Genomic DNA, 17,327 nt, shown 5'->3' with positions numbered 1-17,327 from the left:
ATGAGAATGGTCAGGGGAAGAAGCAGGGAAACCAGCTATAGAACTATTGCAGTAATTTGGGCAGGAGGTGATGTTGACTTTGGACTAGAGCTGTGGGGCCAAAATTGATAAGAAATGGTAGATTCTGGTTGCATTTTGAAGGTAGAACTAATGGGACTTGCTAAATTGGACATGGGCATGAGAGAAAGAGAGGAGTTCATAATGACCCAAATGTTTTTGGCCTGGGCCCCTAGAAGTATGAAATAACCTTTTACTAAGATAGAGCACATATACGAAGAGCAGAATTTTTGGGGAGTAGATAGGAAATTCATTTATGAGCATGTTAAGTTTAAGATGCTTGATAGATGTCCAACTGGAAATGTCCAGTAGCCAATTGAATATATGAATATGGAATCAGGAGGTTGCCACAAACTGAAGGGTTGGATTAGGGTGTCACTAGCATGTCAAAGTATTTAAAGCCATGAAATGAGATAAGATCACCTAGAGAATGAGTAGAAATAAAGTCCACAGTGAATTTTAAGGATTGACCACACCAAAGTTTAAATGGCATAAACAGGAACCAATAAGAGACTTAGAGGATGGCAGGAATTAGGCAGAAAACTGACAGTCAACCAAGTGAAGAAAGTGTTTCAAGGAGGAAGAAGTGATTGGCTGCCAAATGCTGCAGACAGCGAAGAACTGACCATTGGATTTAGCATCATGGAATGGATTCTCTTGAAGAAGATTATCAAGTAGGCATGATTATCGGCCTATAAGCAACCTGGGGATTCAGAGGCTCCTTACTCCCTCCTCTGTCCTTGGAGTGTGAATTCTGTTTGCCTTTCATACTCCTAGAGGCTGCTCCAAGGATAGCCTTGAGATAGTGATGTGGTATTGAGACCATCCAGACAGTCTATGTGACTAGCCCCGTTAAAGCCTCTCTCTAGTTTTAAGATTTGGCAGGTGGGTATAGAGATCCACTTGTCTTGGTGGCTGCCCAAGACAAGCCTCATGTAAATTCCCTTCCTCATTGAACCTGCCAACTACAAATCTAGAGTGGCCTGCTTCTTTCTTTGGTCTCTCCCTACCCTCTGTTTTGAATTACACCTGGGAAGCTCCCAAGGTGGTTGCAAACCAACAAGTTCAAAAGAGAAAGGGGAATCATTGGAGACAGCAAATAAGGCAATTTTTTTAAAGTAGTTTTACTGTTAAGAGAAATTGAGAAACAGTTGGCAGAAGAGCCTGGGTGGTGCAGGTTTTTGTTCTTGTTTTGTTTTAAGATGGGAAAAATTATTTCATGTTTGTGTGCTATTGGAATTATCTGGAAGAGGGGAAATTGATGCAGGAGAGAAAGCAGGAGAATTGCTGAAGCATCCTTGAGCAGACAGGAAGAGACTGACCCTAATGCATCAGTTGAGGCGTGAAGATGCTTAGATTGGAACACAGGTCTTTCATACCACAGGAATAAAAGTAAGTATGTGAATACAGATGCCAGTTGGTAGGAGATAAGGTGGTAGAAGTTCTCTGCTGTTTCTATTTCCTCACTGGAATAGAAATCATCTATTGAGAATGAGGATGGTAAGGGACGTATTGCGGACTTAAGAAGGAGTGAACTGGTCATGTATGAGTGTGGGAGATGAATGGACCAGAGAAATGATTGTGTGGCTGCTGGGCAGCAGAAAGCATCCACTTGAATTTGAAGTGAAATTGGCAGAATTGTGTTGCTCGCAGGCAATGGTCAGCAACATGGGTGGAGGCATAGAGAGGGCGGAGTGGTGGCTATAACCAGGTTGAGGTTTTTCTGAAGTGGGTATGATGAATGGGGCAGGCAAGGGAGTGCTGATAATGATGAATCATGAACCGAAGCTGGAAAAGAGGGAAGTAAGGAATGAGAGGACTGCAGAGAGTAAAGGAAGGCAAAAATCGGTGGATTATCAATCCTAATGGGGTTGAAAATTATTGGAATTGGCATTCTTACTCTAAGGAGTACAGGATAGAGAGTAAGTGTGCTGGCAAAGTAAGATGCTGAAAGTTGAGGTCACAGAGAAGGTGCAGTTATTGGTGATAAGAAGGCCGGGGAAGATCATGGGGGGGTAGCATCTGAGGTCAGGTGATAGATCATTTAGTCCTGATGGTAGCATATAGTAGAGAGGTGTTGGGGAGACTTATCAGGAGCACGCAGAGGCTTGTGGCTCTCAATTCCTTCATTTTCTCTTGAGTCTTTCAGGATATGGATCTAAACACCAAGACCCCAGGCTGGAGGGCCACAGAAATTTGAGGCTGGGATGCATCCCTCAGCCACAGTTTTCCATTTGGTTCATAAAACCATCATTGGGGACTGTGTTAGCTCTAGTGCACCTGTGACTAGAGCAGAATGCACTTTTTCTCCAGGCTGGCAGATGGAAAGAAATCTAGAGTTAATAGTTATTATTAAAATATTACTAGGCCTGGCTCCCTCTTCTGCTGCATGCTAGGTATAATGTATGGTGGGGTTTTTTCTTTACTATTATTGAAAAAATTTAAATGGTAGAGAAATGAAGATAGGAAATAAAATAGAAAGATTCCCTCCTCACCCTCTTTACTACTAGCACCTCTTGGGTTGTTTTTTGAGCATCATTCCAGACATCTTTCCTTCTATTTCTGCCTATACATACATGTATATTTGTGTGGGTTCTGTACACACATATCTGTGTGTATGTGTGATTAAATCACAGAAAAAGTGGAAGTATTCTAACATGTGACTTACCTTTCTCCCTTGAGGCCTTCCATGCCAGCATATATTGAGCCAAAGATTTTTCTTCAGCACAGCTATATAATGTTACATGGTACAGAAGTGTAGGATAACTCTAAAGTCGTGTCCATGTTGATGGAAACTTAATTTTTATTCTCTGCTATTATAAATTATGCTGTAGAATATGTTAAAGAATATCTATATTCTTGTGTACCCCTGTACTTGATTTGACATGAATTGCTCTTACATGGAATTACTAATGAAAAATTACCTCATGTTTTAAGTCTGATCTTGTTGCCAAATTGTTCTCCACGAAGACAGTACCAATGTATTGTGATTGAGAGCATCCCTTTTGCCACCTCCTCATTCATACTTTTTATTTCCTCAACCCCTCCATAGTAGCTCTTCTGATAGGACTATTAGGAGAAAACATTTTCACCAAACAATATTATACTAATTTGGAGGAAATAACTGAAATGTAGGAAGAAGAAAAATAGGAAATATTTCATTCTTACTCCTTATTGCAGAGGATGGAATATTAGTGTTTCTCCAAATTCTAAGATTTAGCTAAAACACAGAAGGCCTTAACTAAATCTTTAAAGAGGAAAGCAATCAGAGGCAAGACTGTAGAGGAACAGAAGCCATCATAAAAGAGCAGACTTGATTTCTCTTTTGTTCCCAAAAATGTTATCTTCGATCTTCTTTTATTTTTTTTACACAGCAGGTTTATAAAGATTTTGAGTTCTCTGGTAAACCCTTGTAAGTCATAGATTCTGGATTTTATCTGAGTTTAATTCTGTGTTTGTGGTAATTAAATTGGAAAGAAATTTTGTATGAAGTTTTATTCTGTTTGGTCAAGTTTTCAGATCTTGAAATTCTGTCCTTTTTTGGAAGGAAATATCTGTAATAATACATATTTAGGATGTAACAGTATAGATTTAGTACTGCTTTTTCACTTTCTCATGCTTATTCTATATAGAATTTTATATTTATGATCTCCCTTCAGTTAAAAGTCATTTACTATTATTTTTTAAAAAGATTTTATTTATTTATTCATGAGAGACACAGAGAAAGAGAGGCAGAGACACAGGCAGAGGGAGAAGCAGACTCCATGCAGGGACCCCGACTTGGGACTCGATACCAGGTCTCCAGGATCATAACCTGGGTGGAAGGTGGCGCTAAACTGCTGAGCCACCCGGGCTGCCCAAAAGGCATTTATTATTGATGCCTTATTAACTGATAATTTTTTCAGAGGAACATTTAAAAACAAGTTTTAGGTATGAAACTAGAAGAGCTAAGTAAAATTCTTTTTCTCTTATTTAACTAAGAAAATATTTTAAAATTTTATGGATATGAGTATATACCTAAGATAAAGAATATATACAGACCGAAAATATGTGTGAGTATATGTATGTTTTAGATAACTTCATTGTGAATTCGTACTTGTCAGCACAATAATTATATATCCTTGAGTGCTTTATAGTTGGGCTTTCACATAAATACACATCTGGTTAAAACTCAAAACAATCTTGTAATACCCACTTAAATGTTTTTTTTTCCACTTAAATGTTTTTGAGGCTCACTTTATGTCTTTGAGGAGAAGATGATAGAAAAGTAACAGATGGCCAACAAGGATATTAAGTTAACAGGGAAGCAACTTAATTTACTTTATTTAGTTCCTGAGTTAAAGTTTTGTGTGTGTGTGTGTGTGTGTGTGTATATATATATATATATATAGTGTGTGTGTGTGTATAGGGCTCTGGGTATATAGTGTGTGTGTGTGTGTGTGTGTGTGTGTGTGTGTGTATATATATATATTCACTTTAAGAAAACTTGGGACTGTGTTTCCACTGAAGTCTTGCTTGTGATTTGCCTTGTTTTCTGCTTTTGTAAGGTCTGGCAGAGGGGAAGGGGAGAAAGAGGGAAGAAGAAGGAGGATTTGAACCCATGTTTATAGTTCCAACGTCAGTGCTATTTCTGCTTCTCCAAGAGTCTGTCTTCTGTTGACCTTTATCACTGGAAGAAATTCTTAGTGTTCAAAGCAGTTTTTCCTAGTCTCAGATCTAAATATGCTACTGACTGGATTATACATGTTTGAACATGTAAAAATATTTTCTTGTTAAATTAAGTTTAATCTTATACTTAATGTTCCCTATTATATGGGGAGAACTTTGAAGCAAGGATCAATAATCAAATGACACTAATGCTTCCTAATGAGAGAAATCACTCATCAATGCTAATTAAAAATATATTGGCTGGATGTCTAGTCAGCTGGGCTTAGTTCTTAACACTAAAGTCTTGAACATTATGAGAAAAACATTTTGTCCAGTTCAGAAATAGCTAGATTTTTCCCCCATATTTTCATTAGGAAAAATTTTAAGATGAAATTAAAAAATAATTTGTGTCTGGAGGCAGGGTGGTTACTGTGATCATACGTTGGTATTTGCTTCCTGTTGCTTGACTGCCACTGGGGCATTTAAGAATACATGTTTATGGCAGTTTCAATTTACTGAACATAGGAAAATAAGAACAATCATATGGTATGTTTTTTCCATAAACACCAGGTTATTTCAATGAGCTATAAGAAAATTATGCCACTTTTACATAGCACCACATTAATTTCTTAGAAGTAATTTAATATAATATAAATATAAAAATTTAGGGATGCCTGGGTGGCTCAGCAGTTGAGCTGAGGATGATTTCCTTTTCACATTCAAATTTTATGTGATGTAAGGATATTTGTCTTTTGTAACTTTGCTTCAAGCTCTACTTAATCTGATGGAGGAATTTACCTAAAAACATCAGTTAAAAAATAACCCAAAACAAATGCCACCAGGGAAAAAGTATTTGCAGCCCTTTTTTTCTTTGTCTTTAAGATGGTTATAAAGTCATAGATCTTTCCACTTTCTCTCTTTATTGTTCCTTGTCCAGTGAAATTCATCCTAATCTTTAAATTCTTTGGGAAGTGAGAATGAATCAAGTCCTAGTGAAAGACTCATAAGTCAAATTGGGCCAATGCAAATCCATTCAATTGAATTTGAATTTAGAAGACTTTTCAGCTAAAGCATACTAGGAAATATTATGATCTTTTACAGAGAATGGGTATGTCTGCCTCAGTATCTAAAAGGGCTCTGGGTGTGGTCACCACTAAAAACTGGACAGGTGGAAATAACCCATCTGTGTCCTGGATTTGTTCTATGAAGGCTTGACACTGCTAAGGGAGGATTCCCTTTCTCTGTATTAAAGAATTCACCTGAAATCTTACCAAACTGCGATATCCTCTTTTCCCCTAAAAAAACAAATTACTAGGGGACTATGTCTTGTTACACTATTTATTCAAGACTTGAACAAATTAATATACTAGTGAGTTTGAAGACTAAATCAGAAAGGTCAACAGTGTTAAAACTGCTTAGCAATTTAATTATTCTTAAATATATTTGGATTCTCTACAGTACAGATGGTTCCCATTTAACCTGTCAGTTTTGTTACGGCTATGTTTTAGAGATAGCCACACCTATTGACACACACTTGGTTAACATTTCAATTCAACACCGGAGACAGTTTTTCTGTACAGAGTAGTTATTTTCAATTGGATGGCAAAACTAAGAGACTACCACGATTCTGATGACCATTTATGTCTTATACTTTCCCTGAATGTACATTTCATTTGACGTGTCTATCTTATGGTCTCTGACTGTAACATGGTCTTATCAAACCCTTTAAAAATAAGCATTGGATTTCTGTGTAAATCTCATTTTTAATCTTTTTTTTTTTTTAGATAATTCTGAGAAAAAGCCATTCCTATGATCCTTAGATGTTGAAAGAAACAACGTAGAATCAGGTATTAGCATCTTCCTTTCTTGACTTTGTTGCAGATTCTTTTTTCTTTTTAAGATTTATTTATTTATTTAGTAGAGCACAGATTGAGAACATGAGTGGGGGGGGAGGGGTAAAGGTGAGGAGGAGAGAGAGAGAGAGAGAGAGAGAGAGAGCCTGATGTAGGGCTCAGTCCCAGGACCCCAGATCATGCATGACCTGAGCCAAAGGCAGACTCAACCAACTGAGCCACCTAGGTGCCCTGACTTTGTTGCAGATTCTGTTTTCCTTAGGTTAACTTGGACGTTGAGCGTCCCTTCTACAGTGCTGTCAAGGTTTCTAATTTCTGTAAAAGCTAAAGGTGTCGTTCCCCCAAACTCATGTATTAGTGTGTCTTTGAACTGAAGAAAATCCTTCAGCAGTTTCGTTTTCAGAGATCTGAAAAGACTCCATGGCATCACAGTAAGATGTGTGGCATCTTGTTTACCACAGACCCTTATAGGTCAAATCAGCTTTTGTTTCCTAGTTATTAAGTCCAGGAGCCAATAGCTATTTCACTAAGCCACAAAAATCACTTAGCCTCCCTACCAATCAATGCCTGCTACTGCCTTAAAGAAGTATATGTAACACCCTGGAAATTCAATTCCAAAACAAGTCTTGAAAATCCGTTGAGTTTTTCACTCCTTGGAGAGGACATACCTGGACATATACAACCTGTTCAGTTCTTGCTCTAGCAAGGATTTGAAAACCTGTTTATGGCTTGCCTCCTTTTTAGCAGCTATTCTCAAACCACATCACTGTTTTCCTTGAGCTTGTATCAGTGAAAAGCTGTTTTCCTTAGTGCTCAGGAAAAGAATAACAGATTAAAAATTTTTGAGTGTTCAGCTTTTCTCCAACAGTTGTCCTGCATCTACTTAGGGATAACCTGGGAACATATAGGATAGATCTGATATCTCACGCTTTGTTTCAATCTTTCAGAAATAATAACAGTAATGATTACCGTTCGTTTGTTAATATCTTGTCCTTATATGACTTAATTTCTGCCAGTAGGCAACATAAGATGGATGCCTAAAACAGTTGAGAACTTACTGTTGTCAGTGACATCCTTACTAGACACAGGAATCACTTTACCCCCCATGTTTGTTTTGAGGGCCTGTGACATCAGCTTATACAATTTGGCTCCCACATCTCGATGGTATTCGTGGAGGGAAATAGAAACATGACATTGCTTTTTCCTTTTTTCTTTTTCTCTTTCTCCAATTTACTTTTTCCTTTTATAGTATAAAGTCTTACCTTTTTATTTACTATTTATTATACTTTTTAATTTGCGCATAACAGTATGCTGTTAACTTAGATATTAAATGATTTTTTATGACTATCTGGGCACAGATTACTTAGGAAGTATACAAATTCTTGATTGTAGGTTTATTTGCTCTTAATTGATCAGCATCACAAAGATTAAGGACAGATAACTGATGAGAGTTCTTTCCTTTTTTGCATTGCTGTCTGTTTCTGGGGAAATGGAAGAGAGGAAGAGAATTTTGGGGGTATTCTGTTATCTTTTGAGTCTTCTTATAGTTTGTCTAATAGGAGTATTCCTAGTTACCAGTGTGTCTATTCCATGGAATTATTATTGGGAAATTTTTTTCTGCTTATTCTGTTTTCCCTCTTGATTCCTACAGCTTTGTTAGTTGTACTATCAGTGCCAAATCTATGTTTAGCTTCTTATCTGTACCTGGGAGACTTACAGCTTTTTATTGAAAGAGCATTTATCTTTTTTAGTTCCCATATATCGTAGTTAGGGATTAAGAATCATATAGTCCTAGTTAAATACAACCCCCTTTATCATTGAAGCCCTCACACTGGAGGCTCTATGTTAGAATATTGTCATTAATTTCCCAATCAACTGTCACCCAGGGATATAAAGAACTATATAAAGTCATATAAAACCTATCTTTCCCAAAAAAAAAAAAAAAAAAGAAAAAAAACCACCTATCTTTCTAAATAGGCCTTCTCCTTTCTATTCCATTGCACTTTTTCCTTTTTACAAACAAAGCTCTAACTTGTTAATAGAGATATGATGTTTTTACTTTCTTTCACTGTTTATTTAAAAAGCACATCAAGAATTTACTCTTGTGGAGCATCCAGGTGGCAGACTTAGTTGAATTGAGACTCTGCCTTCAGCTCAGGTCATGATCTCAAGGCCCTGGGATCGAGTCCCACATCAGGGAGCTTAGGGGGAAGCCTGCTTCTCCCTCTCACTCTGTCCCTCCTCCCCATTTGTACACACTTTCTCTCTCTCAAATAAATAAAATCTTTAGGGGAATAAAGAAAAAAGAATGTGCTTTTGTGAAAAGCTGTGTTGAGTGTGGGATCAGAGTCAGACTGAGCTGAGTTCCAGTCCCAGATCTCCCCTTTTTGGTCTTGTGGCCCTGGGCCAATTACTTAACCTTGGGGAACCTCTGTCTCCATATTTTAAAATGGGAATAATTTCAGGGCTATGGTTAGTTGATGCACATGGCACACAGAATGGAAGTGCAGCTCTAATTATTACCATTACTCTTCAGTTTGGCATAGATCAGGTTGGCAGGCCAAGTATGTGAAATTCAGAAATATTTTTCCTTTTTTTTTTTTTTAAGATTTATTTATTTATTTATTTTTAGGAGGTGGGGAGCGGGGAAGGGGCAGAGGAAGAAAATTTCAAGCAGACTCCCTCCTCATATGGAGCCAGGACAAAGGCTCAATCTCACCATCCTGAGATCATGACCTGAGTGGAAACCAAGAGTCAGGCACTTAACTGACTGAGCCACCCAAGCACCCCTCAGAATGTTTTATTTTATTCAAAAAAATTTTAAGACTTTACATTTTTTAAGATTATATTTATTTATTTGAGAGAGTATGAGTGCAGTGGGAAGAAGCAGAAGGAGAAACAGACTCCCCACTGAGTAGGGAGCCCAATGTGGGGCTCGATCCCAGGACCCTGAGATCATGACCTGAGCCGACGTCAGATACTCAACCAACTGAGCCACCCAGGCACCCCCTCAAAATACTTCAAGCATTCTCTTCTATTCTCTAAATTCTTTTTGATCCAGAATTGATCATTCCTGTAGGTCTTTCCCTTTTATACCATTGATTTTTCCTTAGATGTTTGCTTAGCATTGGTTGTAGGTACATGTTTATGAATAAAACGCTAAATTGGCTGATATACATCGTGGTTTTATTTCTCCAGAAATGCTTTCCTCTGAATGACATAACTATGTCAGTTATATTAATTAACTGTTGGTGGTTATTAATGGCGTTATACTGTTGGTGGCTTTTCCTGTAAGGGAGTTGGAAGGCAAGCTCAGACCTTTAAAATTGCCAAAGTAAGGAAGCTGTTACTCAAGGCTAAGCAAATGAGATGTATCCAGAATTGGAATGGTTTACTGTATTTTACCTGTAGGATCTGTCTTTTCTCTCAGTTTCCCAACAATTTCTGAGTCTAAAATTAATTTAAATACTAAATTACCCTAAACTATATGCTCTTTTTCCGTTTCCCAAGTGAGACTCTCCCAGGCAGGTCACTAACTTTATGTGGATAGCAATTTTCTGCCTTTAGCTCAAAAGGGAAGCCTTAACTGGCTTCTCGGTGTAATTGGTTGTGAGACAGGCTGAACAGTACTGAAGAGCTGAATCTGGTGATCTGACTATAGCTCTAATTAACTGTCTTCATGACTGTCCAAGGAGCCAGTTTTTATTCTCTGACTCAGAAGGAGCTTGTTAGAGAGAACTCTTGTTTAATCTCTGATGTCTTTGACCTTGGTTTCAAATTTCTTAGGATGTCTGATCCATTGATGACTCTCATTCTTGTTTTGTTCTTAGTGTTATTGTGGTTCCATTCAAATGGTTTTTATTTTTTATTTTATCATTTCAATTTATAGGGAGGGGAGGTGGATGTAACTACTCAGCTTGAATGAGTCAAGTAAACATTTTCATATGATTTTTCACTTAAAAGCTTCAGACCTGTATCCATACTCTGTTGAACTCATAAATGTTAGTAGCATAAGCTTATTGATGGTACTAGGTAGTGAATATTACCCTACACATGATATATTCCTACCCATTGTCTCATCTTGCTTAGTTCCTAACTTGTTATTGGTAGCATATACTGTGCACCCATATCCTTACTCCTGCTTCCTCCCTCAACACGTATTGTTCATTCCTAATCCTGTGTTTCTGCTCAACCCTCCCACTTTTATTTCCTCGTATTCTTTCCTTACATCAAGCTTTCTACCAGGTTTATACTGTTGTTAGTGATCTCTCTTCTTTCATCCACCCCTCCACCAGCAGTCCATTCCATCAGGCTACCCTTTCTCCATTGCCTACAGAAAAGTACAAATGCTAGTATATAACATTCATGAATTGTTCTAAATGATCCTGAAGTAATGTTGTAATACCATCTCCCAGTATATTTTCCTCACACTTTGGAATCTACCTTCAACTGGATTATTCAGTACTATCCCTCAGTTCTTTGTGCTTCCACTACTATTATGTAGTACATAGTTCTCCTAAACTTAGATGCCTTTCTTCCCGTATTTACTTCTCAAATTTTGCCAACTTAAAGTTATGCTCAAACCAAATGCTATCTATTCTGGCAAGCCTTGAAGATTTCTTAGTCACAACTAAACCTTCCCTTATGATCCTATATTTTAGTAGCTCTTGGGCATTCATTTATTTAATACTCACCATTTGATTATTCACTGGAAACTCTGATGTAGGAACATCAGGAACAGCTGATGTAGGAATTTTTTATTCCTGCTGTAAGGCAAGTACACCAGTCCAAGTGAATGATAAAACTGCCATGAAAGTTGCAAATACAGTTAACTCATGCTATATAGATATGCACAGGAAATATGATTTTGGTGAAATTATTTGAGAGTTTGTGCAAATCTGGAATTCATGCAAGTGTTTTTGTTAAAGATTTTGTGGATTCTTAAAATTCTCATGACATCAGTTAACAATGTTAGGGTTCTTCTGCATTTTTTTTGTACTCACAGTGTGCATTAGAAATTATTTGCTGTTGTGTCTCAACAAAGATTGTAAGTTTGTTGAATGCAGCTTTTGTTGTGTACCAAGAGTATTTCACAGTCTCTTATCCTCCAAGACAGTCAGCATTATCTTTGATTCTTTTTTCTCTGGACCAGAGCCAGGTAGATCAGAGTGGTCTGTACCTGAGCACACTGAGCCAGAGGATGGCTAAGGTTGATTTCACTCCCCTGCATCTGCAGGTATTGCATTCATGGCAACAACACCATGGCTCCGTGGGAAGAAAGCATACAACACCTCATGTGGGTTTCTGATAAAGTACAATTGGATCTGTATTTCATCTCCAGTATGATAAAGTACAATTGGATTTGTATTTTTTCTCCAGATTACTGGAAGTATCCGCTGTTTCTCAGACCTATTTTCTAATTGCTTGTGGTGCATGGGTTAACCCAGGAATGATGCAAACAAACATATTTCAAATGTGTCAATGGGTCTGGGTGTGGAGTAGTGTGGAAATCTTAGATAATGATGACTGGCAAACCCAAGATATCTCAAAGTCTAGTTTGCATAAATGACACATAAGCTGCCCCAGAACCAATTTTTTTCTTTCTTTTTTCTTTAATTTTTCTTTAATTTTTAAAAAGATTTTATTTATTTACTCCTGAGACACACACAGAGAGAGAGAGAGAGAGAGAGAGAGAAAGAGAGAGAGAGAGAGGCAGAGACACAGGCAGAGGGAGAAAGCAGGCAGAGGGAGAAGCAGGCTCCACGCAGGAAGCCTGACGTTGGGACTCAATCCCAGGTCCCCAGGATCAGGCCCTGGACTGAAGGCGGTGGTGCTAAACCGCTGAGCCACCCGGGCTGCCCCCCGAGCCAATTTCTGATATGTGGCTAATATTTCTTCCTCCTCACTGCCCAGTTTTTGTGTGTGTTTAACTATCATTATTAATAGTGCATTTTGTGTTGCAATTAAAAAGATGGCTAATTATATTTGAAAAGAAAATCACCAAGACCCAGATTGCTATTGTATAAAAACTTAATTATTTAAGGTCATTTTTTTTTTTTTTCTAAAATTTTCACTCTGAAGGTACAGGAATTAACAAGCAATAGTCCAAGCAGAATTCAAACCTGTCTTGTAATCTGTTTAATTTTATAATGAATTGTCCCTATCATCATGCACCTGTGTCCATACTCTGTTGAACCCATAGATTAAATGTTAGTAACATAAGATTGTTGATGGCACAAGGTAGTGAATTGGAGCTATTCTCCCAGCACAGGTATCTTGTCATAAGGCAAAATCTTCTGTATTCTTAGGAATTTATGAGAGGGTGTTTGTTTTGTGACGCTGAAGAAAACCTCAGAGACCGTTGGAAGGAATTGAGGCCCTGGATTCAGTCTCTAAACAACACACCATCTGATACTGAAATATAAGTGTGGCTTGTGGCGAACATAATTTCTACACTTTTACCCTTGTAGTTTATCAAACAAGTGGGACCTCCAGCCCTCTGATAACAATGGAAAGAGCAGGGGCTTTGAGATTCTTCAGATCCAGGTTTGAAAATTCATACTCTTTGTTTTTAAACTAGCTTCTCTGAGACTGCTTTCTCATCAATAAAGTGGAAAAGACTTGCATCATGGGAATCCCATGAAGATTAAATGGGACCACATTAGAATGCCTCTAACATAGTAAAGACTTGATGAATAATATCTGTTCATCGTTGTCGTTGTTGTTATGCTGATAGCCAATTCTTGAATTTATTTCAACTGTGTTTTGTGACCTGAGAGCCAGAGAGTGAATCCTTTGTGTAGCTTCCTGTGCTTCTTTGTAATAATTGTATTGCTTTTTCCTTAAACTGTCCATTTTTCATTACACAAATATAGTGTTTTGTTAATTCTGCAACTCTGAAGCTGCACAAAATGCTTTCGTTCTGAATCAAAATTGTTTGAAGCTTTTGCATGGTAATGTGCAATCTGTCTTCTCCATGAATTAATAACAACTGCTCCCTCACACCCCCAAAAGAAACACCAGACAATACAAAGGCTTTTTAAGCTCAGCTAATTTCCAGTTTGCAGAGGTGTTAGAGAGGACTCATACCAGTATATTCTACAGTAGATTCTTAGGTTGTACCTACTGTGTGTAAGGTGCTCTGCCAGCCATTACAAAGTGTATAAAGGCCTTGTCTTGAAGGAACTATAAAGTGGAAGCAATAAGACATAGATAATGAGAATTATAAGGTGATTCAAAATGTGGTCAGTGCTGATACGGGTGCTAGGCACTATGTGGTGGTGCAGGTGGGGAAGCATTGTTTTTGCCTGTGGGGAGTCAAATAAGGCTTCAAAGCTGAGATTGCAGATGTCTCTTAGGTCTCCTCTTAAAGATCCTGTGTGTCTTTACAACTGTGAAAAATCAGAACTGCACACTTACTTTAGAGGCATTCTGTATGGTTGAAGAATAGAATGAGACAATTGGGCATTCTCCTTGCTTGTGTCCCAGTAGCCTTTTGAACGTGGTCATGTGGATGGGAGTTTAATAGAGTGGAGAGGAAGGAGATTGGTGGGCTGAATTTGCAAGAAGCAATGTGTGTGGTGTACAGAGAATACATTCTCTATCCCTACGTAAGGTAATGTGGCAAGGCTGGATGTGACTTTACCTTTTCTTCATTAAAAGGAACAAAAAAATTCGTCATTCTAGATTAGAGACCAAGACTGCCCCACTGTGGATAAAAATCTGTTTGAAGACTCAGATCAGAAAAATCCTTTTTCTGTGTAGGAAAGATTTGCACAGCCTAATAATCTTACATCAGAGTGAGATGTGTATGGTAATTGGAAAAACGTGATCTTCAATTTTTTTTCCTGCTTCCCTGCAAATGAAGCAGTCTCTTGGTTAGAATGGTTTCTGATATTTGCATATTTTGCAGAGACAGGTGTAAAGAGGTAAAACGTTGCTGCAACATCTGTGAATTAATCAAAACTAAAGGACGAGGAGACCATAAGAATGAGCCTTTTGCCCTTTAAAGAAAAAAATCATCTTTATTATTTTTACCCTAACAGCTGAAAAAGCAACCTGTGGTTAGAGATGTTATCTATCCTTTAACACCTGAAATAATTTTAATCCTCGTTCTCTGAATTCTTGTAAAAGAAATCCATAGTATCCTAAGATACGGAGGCACATTTCAGTAATTTTATAAATATATAGATATATACATAATATATATTTTAATAGAAATATTTTATCTAATTAGTTTTCTTTCTTTGTGTCACTCATTAATCCTACTCAGGAAACTTATTTTAAAATTCTTGTGTCTCAGAAAGTGACTACGAAGGCTTAATACCTGCAGGATGAACTAGGAATGGGAGAGGTGGTGATCCATGCTTGGTACAGTTTTCATCTGGAAGGAACTGTCTCTGTCTGCCTTTTTTTTTTTTTTTTAAATTTTTTTTTTTAAATTTATTTATGATAGTCACAGAGAGAGAAAGGGAGAGAGGCAGAGACACAGGCAGAGGGAGAGGCAGGCTCCATGCGCTGGGAGCCCGACGTGGGATTCGATCCTGGGTCTCCAGGATCGCGCCCTGGGCCAAAGGGAGGTGCCAAACCACTGCGCCACCCAGGGATCCCTCTCTGTCTGCCTTTGAGTTGAGTTCTTTTTCTCCTTCCTGCTGCTTACTTTTTAGGGCTTATTTATCACTTCTGTCAGAGGCTGCAATGGGAAAATGAAGAAAAGTGAAAGTCCAGATTTATTAATTTTTTATAGTTAGCCCTTGGTTCAAAAGGATAAGAGGCTGGAGCGATTGGATAAGAGATGATGTAGAAATTATTTATTAGTACAGCTCTGTCCTCTTGTCCAGTAATAAGCAAAAGAAAAAATCCTACAGAATTAAATCTATACTGGACAAAGGATAATTAACCTTTTTAAATAATTGTAGCCACAGTACTATGAACTCTATGATTAATCTGCTTCCCTAATATTATCATCATAATAGTAAACATTTACTAGGCATTTGTCCTAGTCAGCAAGCATACTGTCCTTTATATGCATTTCTTCACTTACTCCCTGTTCAACTTGATGAGGTGGGTACCACTATTATCGTCTTTCACAGATGTGGATATTGAAACTTACAGAATGTAAATATCTTGTTAAGGACATTGAGGCCATTTACTAATGAAGCAAGAACTCAAAACAAGGCTGTCTGACCTCAGGTGCCTGCACTTAACCTCTGTCTGGGTTGTCAAACTGAAATATTTATTAATTTGCCATCGTGGATATGACCCAATAGTAGATACCTGGAGTCACTAAGTATACTCATCTTTATGGAACACGTCATTCTTGAGATGCACAAATTAACCTAAACAACGGCAAAATCAAAGATAAATAAGTGAGGGAAATGTGATCATCTTAAAAGACCAGGGCTTGACCTGATAGGATTGGAATGGAGATTCCTACTCCCCTTTGTATTTGAATCCTGTGCCTGGCCCTACACCAGTCGGAGTTGAGTTCATTGAAGAAGTGCCACCTACATGTCAGGCCATGGTACTGGCCATGGAGATACAAACACCAAGCTCTGTGTAAAGGACTTTGGATTTCCAGGGGAGTAGATGGTGATGATAACACTGTGTGCCAGGCTACCAGATATCGATTATGATTTTGTGAGAAATGTTTCATCTTCAGATTAGTTTGGGAAATACTGTGTTAAACAAAGTTAAATTTTTTTAGTTGCAGGGTTTCTCAGAGCCTTTTAGATACTAATATGCTTTGTGACTATCCTAGAAGTTGTCATAATTTGGAAAACTTTGAAAGGAATGCCTTGGGTCACTTTCTCTGGTTTCCTTTCTTCTAGAATACCTTATTCTAGGTAAAATTTATGACTCCTTTAGAAAAACTCTTAGGAATGACCTAATATTTTGAATATGGGTATAATATTTTTAATTTGGTAGTTGGGGGATTAGAGATTTAAATTTAACTGAAAGGTCTTTTTATCCCTCCTTGAATCAGGAATCTCACTTGCTTAAAAAGTGTTATTTTATAACAAGAACAACAACAAAAAGGCCTGAAAGTAATTATTAAGAGAATCATTAGGGAGCCTGAGGAAGGAACACCAAGGAGAGTTGATGACACTCTGTTCCTCAGCCTGTTTCCATTTCTGCTGCAGGACTTGAGAGGCACTGGTGAAACTGTCCGTCTTCCTGAATTCTATCAGATGCGCCCTATGGGGAAGAGGGGCGTTGTAGATGGTGGCTCTGATTTTTCATCTCTGAAACTACTAACTTAAAAAGCCGGATTCAATAGTGAATTGAACTCAGTCATCAAAATGATTCAGTTGAACCACCTTAAAGAAAAATTATTTTGGAAGCAGCATCTGTTGTCAAATAGGTGATTCTTCCTGGAATTCACTTGTGCTGTGGTTTTTTTCTCCAATGTATGGTTTGGTTTGGTGAGAACTACTTTGAGACAAGAATAGACCAAATGTGGGTCATTCTAGGGCAGAGGTGACTCTTGAATCACTACTGTGTTTATAAAAAGTAAAAATATGTATGGGCATTCTTAGGACAACTTTTTCACCAGTAAAGATAATCATTGAACCGACTCCAGCCTAAATGACGGGGCAGAAAGGCAGAAAGGGGAACGAAAGGGCATTGGATATTACCATTATCAACAGATGTTTACAGAAGGCTGACTGTGAAGCAGAGTTAAGATAAAGTTCTGCCGGGTGGCTGGCTGGCTCAGTTGGTATAGCATGCTACTCTTAATCTTGGGGTCATGAGTTCAAGCCCCTGCAT

At 37.9% G+C, this 17,327-nt stretch overlaps 1 protein-coding gene across 11 annotated transcripts in view; it reads left to right on the top strand.

Moving 5' to 3' along the window:
• The window catches only part of SH3D19 (SH3 domain containing 19), a 178,531-nt gene that overhangs the window by 62,314 nt on the left and 98,890 nt on the right, over positions 1–17,327 (top strand). For 3 of the 11 annotated variants that reach the window (XM_072773611.1, XM_072773609.1, XM_072773615.1), the window contains exon 2: positions 6,489–6,551. The exons of the other annotated variants lie outside the window; for them this stretch is intronic. The gene's annotated coding sequence lies outside the window, so the exon portion shown is untranslated. The remainder of the gene's footprint in view (positions 1–6,488; positions 6,552–17,327) is intronic. 11 annotated transcript variants of the gene reach the window in all.

This window comes from Canis lupus, chromosome 13, assembly GCF_048164855.1.
Source record: "Canis lupus baileyi chromosome 13, mCanLup2.hap1, whole genome shotgun sequence".
Lineage (NCBI taxonomy): Eukaryota > Metazoa > Chordata > Mammalia > Carnivora > Canidae > Canis > Canis lupus.
The sequence above is the reverse complement of the archived record's forward strand: the minus strand, read 5'-3'. Positions and strand labels throughout refer to the sequence as shown.